This window comes from Hemicordylus capensis, chromosome 1, assembly GCF_027244095.1.
Source record: "Hemicordylus capensis ecotype Gifberg chromosome 1, rHemCap1.1.pri, whole genome shotgun sequence".
In the NCBI taxonomy this organism is placed as follows: Eukaryota; Metazoa; Chordata; class Lepidosauria; order Squamata; family Cordylidae; genus Hemicordylus; species Hemicordylus capensis.
The window spans coordinates 355,887,671-355,906,275 of NC_069657.1; the positions used below are offsets into that span (position 1 = coordinate 355,887,671).

An 18,605-nucleotide genomic window follows, 5' to 3' on the forward strand; every position below is an offset into this window, starting at 1 on the left:
ATGTGCGGGAGAAGGCAATGGTAAACCCCTCCTGTATTCTACCAAATGAAACCACAGGACTCTGTGGGCTCCAGGAGTCGAAATCGACTCGACGGCACACTTTACCTTTACATCAAGGCAGGATCTTCCATACAAAAAAAAAATCAGAGATATCCAGATTTCAGCATTCTACAGGCAGAGATAACTATCATGTATACTCTGCCTGAGTGGTCTGAAGGTGTCTTGATGTATTGCTATTTCTACAGCTAATCTGATACTAGTCTAGGCCTGGATATAAAAGGATGGGAAATGCAAATGTGCTAGTTCCCACCACACTCTGAGCATCTTGGAGAAAAGAGTAAGATACAAACATAAAGAAATAATATTAGAAGTATTTGATGGACAAATTATAAGCTCAGGTGGCTCAAGGCATGCCCCTCACACTACTGAGGGAGGGGAAGGACAGTGCCACCAGCTAATATGACTGGGAAGAAAATGTCTTTCTGTCTCCCCCTATGGGGAGGCAACTTGTTTCCATTGGAAAAATATTTAGAGGCAGCAGCAGTTTTGTCCCAGCCCCCATGTTACTCATCACTCTTTCTTCAGTCCATCTTTCACTTGGCTTTGTGCTTCCAGCACTGTCATTCCAATGAGCATATATAGCTGTTTTATACCTAGTCAGACTATTAGTTCATCTAGCTAAGTACCGTCTACAAGGACGGGCAGCAGTTCTCCAGTTTCAAACAGGGATCTTTCCCAGACCTACCTGGAGATGCCAGGGATTGAACCTGGAGCCTCCTGCATGCAAAGCAGGTGTTCTTCCACTGAGCTATAGCTCCATGTCCATGAGGCCTCCTTTTCTAGACCCACTTGTTTCCTTCTGCTTCCATCATGCCCCAGGCCCTCTTTTGTCCTCATGCATTCATGACATTTAAAGCCGATCCTTTCAGACCTTGTTCCAGGTCACTCCACCTCCTGCCCTCCCATCTTTCTCTTGGTTTCTGTGACAGCTCAAAACTATGTTTATAGAAGGAGCACAAAGAAATGTCTGCCCCTTTTGCCTACCTTAAGTTTTGTTTCTTTTCTTCATGTGCCTGTCATTTTTGCATCTCCTCCTTTAGCTCTCCCTAACAACCCTCTAAAACTGCTTTTTAAGTTTTTTAAGTTGAAAAGCAGGTAGGGAAGGTGTGTGGGTGCAGGAGCTGCTGAAGACACAGACCACTGCTAGATAAACATACCACTGCATGCATGCAGTACAGTACTGCAAACAGGCAAGCTTCTTGCACTACTGACCATTTAGGAACATAGGAAACTGCCATATATTGAGTCAGACCATTGGTCTATCTAGCTCAGTATTGTCTTCACAGACTGGCCGCAGCTTCTCCAAGGTTGCAGGCAGGAATCTCTCTCAGCCCTATCTTGGAGAAGCCAGGGAAGGAACTTGGAGCCTAGATGCTCTTACCAGAGCGGCTCCATCCCCGAAGGGGAATATCTTATAGTGCTCACACATCAAGTCTCTCATTCATATGCAACCAGGGCAGACCCTGCTTAGCTATGGGAACAAGCCATGCTTGCTACCACAAGACCAGATCTCCTCTCATTTACAAGAGACAAAGCAGTTCCTGTTGAACTCATGAGTAATGCGCAGTAGGATGATGTTCAGTAAGTTCCTCATTGGTTAATATAATGCATAATGTATAACTTAATGCAATGAAGTAATGTGGTATGTAATTAGCAATAAAACTTGGTTTCCTGGCTGGCATAACAGTTTGCATCCTGCAAGCCAAGGTCATAAATATTTTGTCCATCCTGTGAGAGACATTTCATGGCAATACATTTATTATCCAGAGGTGCACCACCTCTTTCACTGGTGCTTATTCAAGGTGTCCCCTCTCTCCTCAGTCTGTACTTCATGTCCAGTCATGAGAAGTGCCACATTAATCTCTGCGACATGAATAGTTGACTGAACGTGCACATCAAGTACCAAGTGAGCATTATCATGGTTCTCACTGTCTACTCCATGGCAAAGTAGACAGATGTGGCAAGTAAGCCAGGCAATTAATATTCCAGCTTCCTTCAGAAGAACATTCTACTTTTAGTCATTCTCAAAGCCACACAATGTCTCTTACATGTCAGCAGTGAAGATGAAGACAATAGCACAATCTTCAAACTAATCACTCAGCAAAGGTTTTTGTGGGGAAATGGTGAAAGATCCAAAGAAGAGTGAATGCAGCAAACTGCATCGTCACTGTAATTAGTATTATTGGCTTTTAAAGGGATTAAATTATGCAAGTTTGGCACATGTACAAACCTGCTAGCAAGATGATGGACAGATGCATATGACTGGCAGCCAACTGTTGATTGCAAAACCCATAATGCTCAAAATATATGTAAAATGCACAAATACCACGAAGGACTATTTTAATGGGCTAGAGATTACCTTTGAAAAGTATTTATTTATTACTTATTTTTACATTTATATCCCACTCTTCCTCCAAGGAGCCCAGAGAGGTGTAAATGGTTATGTTTATCCTCACAACAATCCTGTGAGGTAGAATAGGCTGAGAGTTACTGGCCCAGAGTCACCCAGTGAGTTCCATGGCTGAATGGGGATTTTAACTCGGGTGTCCCCGGTCCTAGTCCAGCACTCTAAACACACATTAAAGAACCCTTTGTTAATAAGTAAGCTGCAGTAACATCTCATTTTATTACCTAAGTTCCCATCCTTCCTCAGTTTCTCAGGTTTATAGTGCAATCCCATGCATGTTCATTCAGGACAGAAGTAAACTCCACTGTGTTCAGGAGAACTTATTCCCGAGTAGGTATGTTTAGGACTACAGCCATAAAGTCCTAGAATTCTAGACCTCTGAATCAAAGAGAGATAACGCAATCATGCAATTAAATTTTTTAAATCAAGCTTTTGTTTGCATTTTCTCCAGTCTTGAGCTGCTTCTAGTGCTATCTTATATAAAGTTCTGCCCACTTCATACATGGCTGAGGTAGCAATCCATGCAGCTACTTTTATGCACAGGAAGACAATTGCACGAAGTGATGATCATGTTATGTCAAGCTAATTTTAATCAGGTCAGCAAAAGCTATCCAACATGGCTTGTGAAGCAGAAAGGCATGATCTACTCAGTAACAACCATATTCCAAAAATATGTGAATTGAGCCTTAGTATTATCATCATTACAGTTCTGCTTCCTAGAGTATATAATAAATTTACATAAATTTAAGGAAAAAAGATATGGAAGTCTCCTGCTTAACACTTATTAGATTAAGAATATTGTCCTGAAAAAAAGGTCACATCCAACCTAATTCACTTGGGAGAGCAGGGGATGCCAAAGATAGGTGTCAGTGCTTACCTCAGTTCAGTTTAATCCTGAGGAAACCTTCCCTCCCCATCAAGAATTGCCTCAAGACAAGGCTGGAAAACCTGACTTACTTCAGGCTCCACCTCTTCCCTAAGCAGGCCCATAGTCAAAACTCATCTCCAGAGCTGGTCTTACTTCAAAAGAGCTGTGCTCAGAAGTTCCCCTCTCTTCAAGCACTGAGTTTAGGGCCTGCTCTGGAGATTACTTTTCTCTATTCACAACTAGGTAGGGAAGGGGAGCAAGGATACACATACATCTTGATCTTATTTGAATAGCTAGATGTCACTCTGATATGCAGATCTCCTGATGTTCTTTTATATTTCTTAAGTTCAGGGAGTCATCAATGTAATGATCCTGGGTCTCAGACTTCACTCAATGCCATGCAACCTAGCCCTCTACTATAACCTTGCAATTACTAGACTGAACATTAGTGCCAACTTTGCAGCCTGAGGCCGCATTTTTTCATTTGCAGGGAAAGCAAACACAAACTCATGTCATGTATTACAACTTCCTTGTGTTGCTGAGGCAATGTAGGGATGTTTGCTAAGTCAGCACCAGGGGATAAGGGAGTATCACAGAATAGCTTGTGCTTCAGGAAGAAGTAGCTTGATTTCACTGTTTTGTTTCTTTTGTGGCTGTTCATGGCCACAGAGAACCAAAATTACAGTAAGTCTGGGGAACTGAATGGGAGTATTTTGTGTCCACTTTTCCCCAAATTTGAGCCAAAGTATCACCTTGGTGATATTTTGGCTCGGTTCTAATGGAAACTCAAACTAGGTGTGATATGGGAGGTTTGTAATTAAGATGTCCCATGGTGAGATACGTCATTTGTGGGGGTTAGCTGAGCAGGCCCTCCCACACCCCCGTGGTGATGGTGGTGGTGTCGGTGGGTGGAGCGGGAGCAGCCGCTGGACTCGACCATTCGTCCCAGCGGCCCTTGGGGACTGTGAAGAAGCTCTGCCTGCTCAATGAGCAGGTGCAACAGACGCCACCCACCAAAGCCACCACCATCACCACCAGGATGTGGGAGGCCTGCTCAGCTAACCCCCACACCCCGGCTGTGCACATGACGCGGCTAGAATTCTTGAAGTTTTTGGCTCTGCAGTTCGGCACCATGGGGCAGAGGTGAGGAGGGGTGGGGTGGGGGCAGGAGGCCCCCCTGGGCCTTTGGGTGCCGCAGTAAAATGCAGGTTTGACTTTTAAATTTATTTTGACTTTTTAATTTCAACTCACTGTGGGAGGCCTCCAAAGCCCTTCAGGTCCAGGCACCAACATTACCTAGGTGCGCCCTTGATTTACACACACATGTACGTAGTTACATACGTATGTACATTTGTTTATTTTCTTATAAGGAAAGGCTTTTCAGGTGTGGGAAGCACACTGCCAAAAAGCATGGATTGTCCAGAAGAATGACATCTTCACTGTTTAATGAAAAGGCAAGACTAGTCAGGTTCCTTGTATTATTAAAATTACGTTCTCTCATCTGTTCATTACCTAGGCCATGTACAGGCTCCTTTCCTGACTCTGTAATTTTCCAAGCTGATTACAAAGGCACATTGCCCTTGAAAATGAGAGCATTAAAACTCTATCCATTTAAAACAAAAACAAAAACAGTGATACAGAAATATCATTTGAATGGGGGAAATAGCAGCTTGACAGGGACTTACAGGTTAAAATAGGAGAACTAGGGGATCTTTGCCTGACAGTAATTACTATTCATTTTAAGAAGCTCAGGTATCATCTTAACAGTGTGCATGTTTCCACAAGTGGGCAACCTTTAACTATGCCCAAACCTGAAGTTATGGCTGCCCTTGCTGCATCTCAAAATTTTATTATAATGCCCGGAAGCTCCACAGATGGCAAAAGTTCCTGAAGTTCTTGGTAAAACTGCATTTTAAGAAATGGAACAGTAACTTTTAATGGATAAAACCAGCCTCAGCACTCAGATCCAGTTACACGATAAATGCACCCATACAATCCTATGAAAAGTATATGTGATGTGCTCCCTTTCAATATAAGAGCTTCTCTATCACTGGCTGCCTTTAAAAAAAAAATCACTTAAGACACACCTGTTTTCTCAGGCCTTTTGCTAAAACTATTTTTTAAAATGTTTTTGTTAAAACTATTTTTAAAATTCTATGTTTTTAAAAATGTTTTAATTACGCTTTATTTATTGTTTTGAGTTGTGAACACTGCCTTGAGATGTAGGTGTTAGGTGGTTTATAAATATAATAGACAACAACGATGATGATGATGATGATGATGATGGTTCAAATAATAAATAATAATAAACAGTACCAATTTAAAAGTGCATGTATCTGCATTCACTCACAGTCCTCCCCTATTCCCCATGCACCTCCCATGTATTCCTTCCCTCTGTTCTTTCCCCACTGCCAAACTTCAGATTTGAAAGCTCTTTGGGGCAGGGCAGGAACTTGTTTCTTCTTTTCTTTTTAAATCTGCTTACATAGTAAAACACTCTGCACACCAATGGTACTGGATTATCATCCATTTTAGTAATTATCATTACAGGTACTGAATTATCATCCAAGTGTGCATAGTAAAACACTCTGCAAACAAATGGTACTGAATTATCATCCATCTTATTTATTTATTATTTCTCTGTGTAAACCGCCCTGAACCATTTCTGGAAGGGTGGTATAGAAATTGAATGAATGAATGTATGAATGAATGAATAAATAATGTTTCCGTTTAAACTAGGAGGCTCTAGTACTTTAGCTTACGCTTTCCTGCCATCTGAAAAAACAAAGTCTGACTCCTTCATTCAGTGTATTACTTCCCAAATCCTTTTCCTCCAGTCTCTTCAACCAATCTGATTTTACTTGCTCTACTGAACATGTGAAGCAAGGAGCTTATAGGAGCAGCAGTGGTATTCTAGAACCCCTACCATTGTGTGTTTTCAAAAACATCAGATGATATGGCCTAAGTCCCAATTCATCAGGGGAAATTAATAGTCCCATTTTAAAACCGAGAGTCACTTGCTCAAGAATAAACACAAAGATCATTATTCAATAAGAGGATGAACCTAGTCCTTCCAAATCAATTCCTACACTCTGTTTACTTGATCACACTGGTTCTCAATAAGCATTGATAAGGTCTCATTATCTTTCTTCACTTTGGACCAAATTAATGAGACATAAAAAGCAGCCCTGATCACATTGCAAATCCAACACAAGTTGTAGCTGGCTGCACTATGAAGCAGTCAGCAGACTACTCTGTCTCATGGACAGATTGATTTTTTGTGCGTGCTTAGGTGAAGGGGTGGTGGAAATCACAATCTTCTCACACACTGAAAATTGATCAAGTCACATGACAAAGCCAGAGGTGAATGCTCAGCATAAATCCCACTGTAGCATGCTTTGAATTTGCATGTGATCAAGACTGATGGTGTGAGAGCAGAGCACCCAAGCAGACTAACAACCCAAGAGAATGAGGGCAGGGGGTGTGCTACAACTGCGGCTACTAAAGTGTAACTGCAACCATCTCTTGGCAACAAAGTTCCAGAACTGGAACAGTGTAAGTGCTTTCCTAGGCCAAGTTCAGCAGGTGAGGGAGCCAGACTGTAATAGTTCTGTGCAAAGAAACTTTAATTGCTCTTCACTCATTCCACTGGGCATTATTTAGAGTTTCAAACAAAGATCTGCACAGACTCATCTGCCAAACAGGAAGATGCTGCTGGGTTAGGGGAGGAAGACAAAGCTGGAAGGCAGAGTTATGGGGACAGAGATTAGGAGCCGAGTTCAAAAGATGTGAGAAATGTAGTCTACATAGACCCCTTCCACACTGTGGCTGGAGCAACACAAAATGTTTTAGTGCTTGGTTAAAGATGTTTATTAGTTTTAATGAAACCAGGTTTTCACAAATAATATATTGCAGTCTACCTAAAATGGAAAGTATACAGAAAATATTGCAGTTGTCTATGTGCTATTGAAAGAGAATGAACATCTCAGAGAGGCATTCAAAAGGGGCACTAACTTTCAATTTTGAAACTTAAATCAGTCACAGAAGTATACGTTCCTTCTGACTGACATACACAAGTGTACCTAGATAATTTTGGAGCCAGGACCTAAAAGCCTTTGGAGAGCTCCCACTTCACCACTGAAAGTTAAGCATCATTGCTGCCCCCCTGCACCACACACACATACTAGCTGGGTGACTCTGGGCCAGTCACTTCTCTCTCAGCCTAACCTACTTCACAGGGTTGTTGTGAGGAGAAACTCAAGTATGTAGTACACCGCTCTGGGCTCCTTGGAGGAAGAGCGGGATATAAATGTAATAAACAAACAAACAAACAAACAAACTGTGACACATGCAGTATTTTTATCATGTAGGTTCTTGAGGGCACAAACAGCAACTGAACTCACAAGAATGTAAGAATATAAAACAGATATATTTATACAAATATGCATTAGCAGAAACATTTCAACAGGCAACTTAACATATTCCCATCCCAGAGGTCACACTCAGCCACCTGCTGTGTGGGCCAGCAAAGCAGGCCGTGGACTTTGGCCTGAAAGTCCAGGGGTAAGAGTGCCTCTGACAACATACAAGGAGGATGGAATAAGCAACATCCTTATTCAATACATGAATTATCGATGGTTAATTTTTATTTCTTTTTGGGAATATGAGAGAGAAAGAGCATGCACACGTGTATAGTTAGACACCTTCTATACATAGTAGACTCATTTTTAACAACACATGTCATATTTGTGTTGTCTAAATGCACCAATGTTTTTCTTTTTGGGGTTTTTTTTCCTTCCAATGACATACTTCATGTGTGTCATGTGCTCCTGCAATATACATGAGTGTCAGTTCTATGAAAACTATGTTACAACAGAGACCAACCCCACTTTAAGGTTTGCGCTCTCACACACACACACACACACACACACACACACACACACACACGTACGTATAACTCAGGCCTAACCCAGAAAGTATCAGGAAAGCTTTGAACTCCTTCCTCCTACATGCAACCATCGTACAGCTGCTCACAATTGCCGTTAACAATTTCCTGTACAGGGCAAACTGTATGCCACCACCCCTGCAGAAATAAAAGACTTAACTTGTTCTTAACTGCTGATGGAAACACTGTCATATTTTCCACTAGTCAAGCTCGGAACCATGACTGAGCTAACGTTCTAACATTTTTCCATATTTTGCAAAAAAAACACCACCACCCAAAAAACCTTCAGTAAACAGCTGCAGCCAGAGACGACTGAGTGCCCCCATCACAGCCGCTTCACTGCACGATGGGTACATACTACATGTTTTATGTCAGAAGTCCAATTCCATTCAATACGGAGCTCTGAAGGAAAAAATCCTCTCGAACAGGGCCTATTAAGGTTTGGCTGTACAGACACTTTTATGAGCTGCACAAGAACTTGAACAGTTTGGAGCTGCATACTTCTAGGAAAAGATTGCTTCCTGCAGATTGCTCAGCTGTGTCTTTCTTGGATCAAATTCAATGAAGTTCATGACTTGCAGTCAAGTTACATTTGCCAGTCAAACAGCTAAAATGAATGAGCACAGGGGAAAAAGATTGCTGCTGCTTCCCTTATTGCTCTCCCCCAAACACCCTCTCCCTCTTTCATTCAGTGATACCATGTGGCCAAAACATCCACACACATGCACTGTATGATTCTTGGCAAAAACAAGTGGAACAGTATATCTCATCAGTCCACGTATGTTTGTTCCACTGGTGTTTGGTTCAAAACAGCATACAACCATCTGGTGAAAGCTGCTAACATGATCTGATCTGCAAGGATCTGAGATTTCTTGCCAGCCCAGAATATATTCAGCCTTTGAACTAGTTGGCAAAATATCAATGGACCAAAGGAACACACACTATTACATGGGATTTTCAGAATGCAGTGAGTTCCATATTGTAAATAAATAAATGCAGAATTCGCTCAGTAGCCTCACTTCCTCAGATACATTTACAGGACATCAGAGGTATTTTAAGGTACCCTCTTCAAGGAATGCTGATTGCATAATTTGCATTCTCAGCTCAGTAAACATTTTCCTCAATATGGGAAAAAATAATTCTTGTAAACAAGATTATCTATCATGGTTTCCCTTGAAAGAGGCATACCATCTAGAAAACTGTAATTGCTTGATTCCCCCCACCCTGCCCACCCATAAAACCTGAATCATAGTTATATAACTGGCATCAAAGTTTGGCTTTTGGTTCAACAAATGGGACAGTCTCTGATAGAAGAGAATATATTTCTGATCCTATTTGTAAAGCCTGTGCTGAAGTATTAGGTAAATATAATGCAAGAGTGCAATGCAAGTGATAATTCAGAGAATCAGTGTCACTTGACTTAGGGAACTGCTTTGAGAAACTGTCGCACTCATATTGCACAACTGAAGAGTACAAGTACTTGACTAACAGAAATATTTATATATACTTCTTTTCTACAAAAGATCTCAAAGCACTTTACATACAAAGATGGTTTCCTGTCCCAAAAGGGATCACAGGTCAAAAAAGAAACATGATAGACACCAGCAACAGCCACTGAAGGGATGCTGTGCTGGGGTTGGATAGGGCCAGTTGCTCTCTCCCTGCTAAATATAAGAGAACCACCACTTTAACATTCTAACACTAGAATCCACCCCAAGTCAAGTCCCTCTTATACTTGCCCTCTGTGTGCAGTCCCAGGCAAGGGTTCATCCATGGTCGGTTCCTTCTAGAGTCAAGAGAATCAGCACAAACCACATAACACCTTTCCAAGGAGAGGGAATTTCCCGAGCAGAGTCAATCAGCTTTGCCTCTCTTGCCAAGGTTAGAATGCTGCTTTAGCTGCAGCTGCACAAGTCACTTCTGCAATGAAAGTAAGTTGACAAGAAGGGGGTGTTGGAGTATTACCTCCACCCCCAAATGCCCACACTACAGAGAGTGAAACTTTCAGACAAAAGATTCAATCTAGTCCTAAAGAGTCATTTAGCACCAAGTAGCACTGCACTAGGTGCTGTACAGAATAGGAATAATTCAGTTCCTGCCCCGAGGGTTTGCAAACTAATGTATTTACATGAATCCAAGACTAGAGTTTCCCCCCAAAGTTTCTGGATATTAAAAATCAGGAGGCTGTCTTAAATTTGGAGTCCTGTTCCTTTCAAGTAAATGCAGGTACAACCTGTATTTAACCTCAACTTTTAAAGGGAGTAGTATTAAATTCAGAGTTATCTTCAATTCGGGAAAATATGGTTCATTAGGAACATAAGAAGCAGGCTTCTACTGAGTCACACACACCATTGGTCCATCTAGTTCACTGTGGTCTAACTAGACTGGTTGTGATTTCTCCAAGGTTACAAGGTAGGAGTAGCTCTCAGCCCTATATGGAGATGCCAGGAAGGGAACTTGGAACCTTTTGTTTGCAAACATGCAGATGCTCTTCCCAGAGTGGTCCCATCCTCTAAGGCAGGGATGTCAAACTGTGGCCCTCCAGCTGTTTTTGGACTACAACTCCCATAATTCCCAGCCACAGCGGCCAATAGCCAGGGATGATGGGAGTTGTAGGCCAACATCTGCAGAAGGCCCACAGTTTGACATCCCTGCTCTAAGGGGAATATCTTACAGGGCTCACATGTAGTCTCCCCATTCAAATGGAAACCAGGGCAGAGCCTGCTTAGCAAAGGGGACAATTCAGGCTACCACAGGACTTGCTGTCCTCACATAACATTAGACCATTACGGCTGGTCAGAAATGGATAATGAGGAGTCGAAATAAGAGTATAAAACAGCCTCACCTTACTTATACTTCCCTTTCGGTCTCAGATCATGAAAGGCTTCTAATGTGCCTGCACCAGCTGTTTTTTCCTAGGTTAAGCCCCAGGAACAGCAGGTGCTGTCTGCACCACATCTTGGAGGGAGTCACTGATTGGAACTCCACTTCCAAGTTCAGTGAAAGCAGAATTGTGCAACTTCACATACACACACAACCACCACCACCCCCTGCCACAAGCTGTTGCTGGACTACAGTTCCCATCATCTCTGGTTATTGCCACTGTAGCTGGGAATGATGGGAGCTGTAGTCCAACAACAGACAGAGGGCCAAAGCTGTGCAGCCCTGAGTTAAAGAAATACTTGCAAGGTTGAGTCCAGCTAGCTTGCCACTTAATACACTCATGGGACATAGGTAGTCACCTAAGCCTGCTGGGCTAAAGAACAAGCTGACTGAAGCCCTCTTGCCACTCCCTAATTTGCATGTTAGGGAAGGTGCCACCTTGACATCTTAAGCTGGAAACCTTCCTCACAAGCAGCTCCCAGTCCATTCAGCTCTAACTCAGAAAGAAGGAAAGTGGCTTTTTTGTTGTTTCTTTTGATTTGTGAATTAAACAGTTCAAACAAAAAAGACAGCCACTTCATTTCAAGTGATGCATACACTACCTTTGAAAAATACCGCATGGTCAATTGAATAGGTGAACACATATACAAGGCCTTCAGCTGCCTGGCATTGTATTGGAAAATTTTGCCTATGTTTCCGGCAGCAGAGATAATTAATGGTAACTATGTTAGTGATTTCAGTAGACAGAAGTCCATCTGTCTGTCCAGTTATTTTTAGAAGACAGATGTTCATAATGCCTTGCATAAATAGCCATACTGGCATCCAGTCCCTTTCCAAACAGTTGTGCATAGCACAGTACAAGGTTAGGGTCTCTCTCATCACAGGATACCTACTTTTAATCACACTGCATAAGACAACCATGGAAAGCAAAAAATCCCATTATTCCAACACTTGTCCACTAAAACCACCACAAGTTAATCCATGAAAGAATATGCCACTAATATATGATTAATCTATTGATATGGCTAAACATTATTTACATATTATGGCTGCAATCCATTGTCTTTTCATAATATACTTTGGGTAAATAAGCATAGAACTGCACTGCAAGCTTATCATTTTAAGGACATCTAGGAGCCACCTTAAGTGACACAGAGGGGAAATGCTTGACTAATAAGCAGAAGGTTGCCAGTTCGAATCCCCGCCGGTATGTTTCCCAGACTATGGGAAAGACCTATATCAGGCAGCAGCAATATAGGAAGATGCTGAAAGGCATCATCTCAGACTACGCAGGAGGCGGCAATGATAAACCCCTCGTGTACTTTACCAAAGAAAACCACAGGGCTCTGTGGGCGCCAGGAGTCGAAATCGACTTGACAGCACACTTTAACTTTAGTGCCATTGGGATTTACTTGCAGAAAAGTGTGTTTAAGGAATGAGGTGTGTGCCACCCCTTATATTGCAAATAGGGAATGATAAACCGACTTACATGGAAATAAGTTCCACTGACATCAACAGGACAGATTTCCAAGTAAATGGGGTTGGAGCAGGGTGCCAGGCAATTTATCTACCCTACAGTGTTTTCTATTGTAGGAAGAGAGGACACAGCACCAATGCAGTATTCTAAGGGTTCAATGTCATAATAGAATTATCCTTCAGACTATCATTGTCTGTCTGCATTTTAGCTTGAAAACCAGAGGTCATAATGCCAAGAGGATTTCAAGGTCTGTCTCCAGATGAATACATAGAATATTAATGTACTGCCAGCACTCGTGTTGCTTCTTCCCCCTGAAAGCTAAAATATATGCAACAAACACATACACTGACATTTCATTTTCCATGCAGTTTGTTTAGATATTTGTATCACTGTCTAATTCTATATGTAGAAAAATGGATTAGCACACATGCTGTAGTTGCCGCTCCCTGCTATAAGGCAAACACTGCTAACTATGGTCGTATGGAAATTATTAAAAGCAGGTTAAAACTGTGTAACACACTTTTTATCACCTGCAATTCAGTGTGCTTAGGTGAAATGTGAAAAAATGCCACCACGAAAGCTCTGAATATTCAGGATTGAATAAAGGCACAAACTGGATGCAGCACAGATTATGACAGCACAAGTCTCCCTACACCAATGTATGGAAGTGCGATTCCATCAGTAGCCCAGAGAACAGTGTGTTTAGATGTATGTTGAAAGGTATGATTAAGATTAGGTTTCGTATATCCCTTTGCTCTGTTTTACAGAAAGGAGGAAGGACTGTAGACAACTATATAACACTAGAACCAGAGGTAATCCCATGAAACTGATTGCTGGGAAATCTAGGACCGACAAAAGGAAGTACATTTTCACACAATGTATAATCAACCTATGGAATTCTCTGCCACAAGATGTGGTGACAGCCAGCAGCCTGGATGGCTTAAGAGGGGTTGAGGTAATTTCATGGAGGACAGGTCTATCACTGGCTACTAGTCTGAGGGCTATAAGCTGCCTCCAGCCTAAGAGGCAATGCCTCTAAATACCAGTTGCAGGGGAGTAGCAGTAGGAGAGAGGGCATGCCCTCAGGTCATGGGTTTCCCAGAGGCATCTGGTGGGTCACTGTGTGAAACAGCATGCTGGACTGGATGGGCCTCATCCAGAGGGCTTTTAAAATGTTCTTATGATTCCAAAGCTCTCAAATCATGTTTGGAATTGTAGGCAAGATGCATGGGAGATCTGAAAGGATCCAGCAAGGCTACTCAATCAGAGAACAGTCAAGAGACCAAGGACAAAGACCAATCTTCTAGCAGATTGATAGACAAGAGCATCTATGACTTAGTGGTTGAGCAAGTTTCCATTACAGTTCTGAATGACCAAGGAATGACCAAGGACTCCTGAACAGGTGTCACATACTTGTCTACATTCACAATTTAGGGGCAGTTTTACATTCATAAAAATAAAGTGGTGCAATTTCTCTCTTCTTGGTGAACTGCAGGTTGATGAACTACATGTTTTAAAGGTTCCTCGTATAAAAAAAATCTCTGCACATGCAAAATAATCAGGGACAAGCATTTATCTGAAGGTGAAGCCAGAAAAAAACAGCTTTACTATTTGATTCTGCAAGTTATATGAACTGACAAACTTCTTGGTAGACATGACAACTAGTATTTGTTTTTATAGGAGGGAAAATAATCAACCATTACCCCACTGTTACACTACCCCATTCATGGGGCATCTGTTTATGAGCTTGAAACAACAGCAAGTTTAGCTACAAATGCTACTCCTACTGGAGAAAAAAAATCTGGTTCTCTGGTACATCCAGCACTGAAATCAGATACTAAGGTCAAGAACAAGCATTTTTTTCATTGAAAACTTGTTTTGCAACTCTGTAGACCCTTTTTGCTTTCTAGGGAATAGCTGTGCATAGTCCAGTAGCATAATCTAAATTAGAGGAATCAAGAATGTGTATCCTAAAATCTAACCACACGGATGCCCCTTACATTCAGCGGCGGGGGAGGGTGGGGTGGATAACCAAAATAGCCATTATTGGCTCACTGATTATCATCAACAGTTTTACAAAGATGCAAAGCTACAGAAGTACAAGCCTCAATTCACAGAAGGATCATAAACTCAAAAGCTAATGAAAGTTGAAAGACCTACTTAACAATCCCATGTTAAGGGGAAAATGAAACCCTTTAATATGATGCATTGCAATAATGAGCATGCCTCCCCTACTCACCCCTTGTCTGAATTGTGCAGGTTACCATTAATTCCATTGGCCAACCATTTAAGTTTCTGCTAAACCCCCTCTCCCTATGCGGTTTTGGTGATTTACAAATTACCAGTGCTGGATTTCATTCCTCAAACTCACAATTAAAAAAAGCCCTGTCTTTTTTGTTTACATTTTTTTAGTATAAAGTCTCACTCGGTGATACTGCTGCATGGACATGCATTCTCTTGCAATGCTGAGCACTCTCAGTGTTGAGAGAACAGCAGAGATACTGCTGCTGTTATCTTTTCCAGACAATTGCCACAGAAGCACAGGACAGGATGTTATGCCTGGATAGGATGTTATCTTGTTTCCTCTCCAGGCACTCCATTCTTTCCCCTCAGCATGCTCAGACCTGCCTCTTCCCCCACTCAAAGCCCTACAAAAACTATTTTACAAGGCTCTGAGAATTAGTTAGGGTGGGGTGGGGTGGGGTGTAACATTATATTAAACTATCTTTAAGTGGGAAGAGAGGGCAAGCTTTCACGATTTACAGAGAACTTTGCCAAACAGATATTTCTGCTGAGGAAAAGGAAAATCCTCCAGTGTTGTTGCTTCAGCCTGTGGTCTGCAGGGGGCTTATTCTCTGAGGTCTTGTAAGGCAAGACCTCGAACTCTGGAAACTGTATGACATTTTTATAGATTCTCCTCCATGAGGGAACATTGCACTAGAGATAAGTGAACTCCTTTGCTCCTTTTCAGCTGTTGAAGTGGAGCGAGATACAAATGTGTATGAATTCAAAACTAGACTTGCCCTAACCACAACAGTGTTAAAATCAATCTAACAGATGTTTAATGTGTTTGGGAAATCCAGAGGCACATGACAACATGAGAGGAGGGGAATTTCTCATATATTTTAGATCTACTTAATATACTTTGACTCGCTAAGAGTTGACACCGACTTGATGGCACAAAATCAATCAATCAATTAATCAATCAATCCACTTCAAATTTTAAAGCTGTTCCCATTAGTGACTCTTGATGATTATTATTATTTCTTGTTTACACAGTCAGACAGGTGTTATTGACTGCTTTGTTTTATCCAGACATCGAGTCCTTCCCAAGGACCTGGGATGGCTGAATTTTATCATCAATACTGTTGGTTATTATAGATATCATCACAAAATATAGGCTGTTCCCAGTAAAGTTGCTTTTTTTAATTGGCTCCCATCAGCCAATTATTATTATTGTTGTTGCATTTCCTGCACATGTAAATCTAATTAAAAAGTCTGCATTGACTAGATTCCCTAATGCTGCTCTTCCATTTTTAATACCTCATTTGTGATAGTTCACTGTGAACAAAATCCTTCCAAAATGAAGAGTTGGATAAAGTCTTCCAAATGTGTGAAACATGGATGTATGAAATCTTCCAAAAATTCTTCAGATAATACCGACTCTCATTTGCACTTCTGGACCAAAAGAATCAGATCTTATTAGAATATCAAGATGAGTCCATCTTAAGACACCTCTTCTCACTTCTGGGATGGATTCCATCAGCACTCAGGAAAAACCATTCTCCACCACAAAGAAGCAACATTCCCCAAGAATAGCCAAGTATTTGGGGGGATTCTAATACTTCAGGACCAAGGGACTGGTGGGACTTTATTAGGATCTCTTCCAGAGCCTATAGAACAATGCTACCAAGACTGGTGCTGCTGAAAGAAGTAGTTATGGTGTTTAGAATACTTCTCAGGTGCCCTCCTTTAAAGTCACCTGTGGAGCAGCAGGGAAATGCTTGACTAACAAGCAGAAGGTTGCCGGTTCGAATCCCTGCTGCTACTATATCAGGCAGCAGTGATATAGGAAGATGCTGAAAGACATCATCTCATACTGCATGGGAGGAGGCAATGGCAAACCCCTCCTGTATTCTACCAAAGAAAACCACAGGGCTCTGTGGATGCCAGGAGCTGAAATCGACTTGACTGCACACTTTACCTTTACCCTCCTTTAAAGGGAAATCCAGTTATATAAATTTAGAATTGGAGCAGATTTGGCCATGAGAACCTAGCTAGTAGATCCACCTGCGTATAAACACAGTAAGTTCTGAGCAGACAATTGCTGTTGCAACAAACAGCTCTGCTCCCTTATAGCTAAGGGATGTTTACTGGAGCATCCTTCTTGACTTGGCTCTGCTGCTGTTGTGATGTGCTGCCAAAAGGTTAATTTTTGATTCTACTGAAGGACACCTGAGCCAGCTCCAGAGCAATACCAGCATACTGCATTTTCAGAAGTGGTGCTTTCAAGACTAGAAGATGTCTCTTGTCAATTTGCCCCAAGTACAGGTAACAGAAAATACAAGCTCATAGGAATTAGAACAATGCTTTAGCCCATTAACTATTATACATAAGCCCAGTGTAGCAGAAGACAAGTTCTGTAACTGATAAGTGCTGCAGCACAATCGTGATTTACTGCGCACACTGCTTGTGATTTCTGAATGTGTAAAAACTCATAATACTTCTCTACAGTAGATCCAATGCTACTAAATGAATTTGTATCCACTTAAAACAACCACCACTCTGGGAACAGTCCACAACCAACACAAGACAACAGCAAAACTCCTATTTATTTGAATAAGAGCTGCAAGCTTAATGGGTTTAATTGGCTTTAAGGTTTAACTTTCACAAGGCTGAAAGTTAAGGGAACACGTTCTTTCTGAGACCATTGAGGTTCTGGTGTGAAACTGCAAGGGAGATTGGAAAATAAAATAATAAGAGAGTCAGCTGTCTATCAGGGAGCGGTAGCTTTTGTTTCTTAACATGGAAATTATCTCATATCTCCTTATTACTAGATTAAAGGCCAAAAAAGCAATGAACTAAATTTCCTTAATCAGCAGGTAGCTTTCAGCTGATTAGAGATTAATATTGCCCTTACTATAGTATCCTGTAAACAAATGGGCACAGGATAAGACGCTATGTAGGTAGGTGCACATATGCCTGAACACTCAGAAGAGATGCCAAAGTTTCCTCCCACTGTAAATTATGAACAGGAGATCTTTTGGCCAGAACCAAGGGGCATCCAGCATTCTCTTCTCAACAGCTCCCCAGAGGCATCTGGCTGGACACTGTTGAAAAGAGAATGCTGGATGCCCCTTGGTTCTGGCACCCAGCTTCTGGAATGATATCAGAGGTTACCCACAAGCTCAAACAACACAAGATGGCAGCAAATCCAATCATTCAAACCTGGATCTACTCCAATATCATATGAAAGGGAGTAGGAAGTGTCTGATTAAGGCAAATATGGGCACATAGTAAGGGGAGTTAACTCTGAGCCCACCACTTATTTCTTCACAGCATCTCCTCCAAAGGTCTTTTCTTCCAGCTAGATTAGCTTCTAGTATTGCTGTACAGCTGGGGAAGAGGAAAAAGCCTGTAGATAAAAAGTTACTTTTCTGTCACCATCACCCTAACCCGAATATGTGTGTGTGTGTGTGTGTGTGTGTGTGTGTGTGTGTGTGTATACACATGCGCACGTGCACACACAAACACAGTCTGCCACTATCTTATGTAGTTTTCCCTTTGAGCAATGTCAGGAACTATACAATGTAAGTGGCAAGACGTGCAGAAACTTTATATTCTCATCAGCTTTTACACCTTTCAAATACAAGGTAATACTTGTATTTTAAATGACATTGAATACATGAAAGTAATTTTAAGAATTAACAACCTCATCCATAAACCAAATTATCTGTACCTTTTT

The 18,605-nt window shown here is 41.6% G+C and overlaps 1 protein-coding gene across 6 annotated transcripts in view; it reads right to left on the reverse strand.

Moving 5' to 3' along the window:
* The window catches only part of HIVEP2 (HIVEP zinc finger 2), a 224,204-nt gene that overhangs the window by 49,688 nt on the left and 155,911 nt on the right, over positions 1-18,605 (reverse strand). The window lies entirely within an intron of this gene.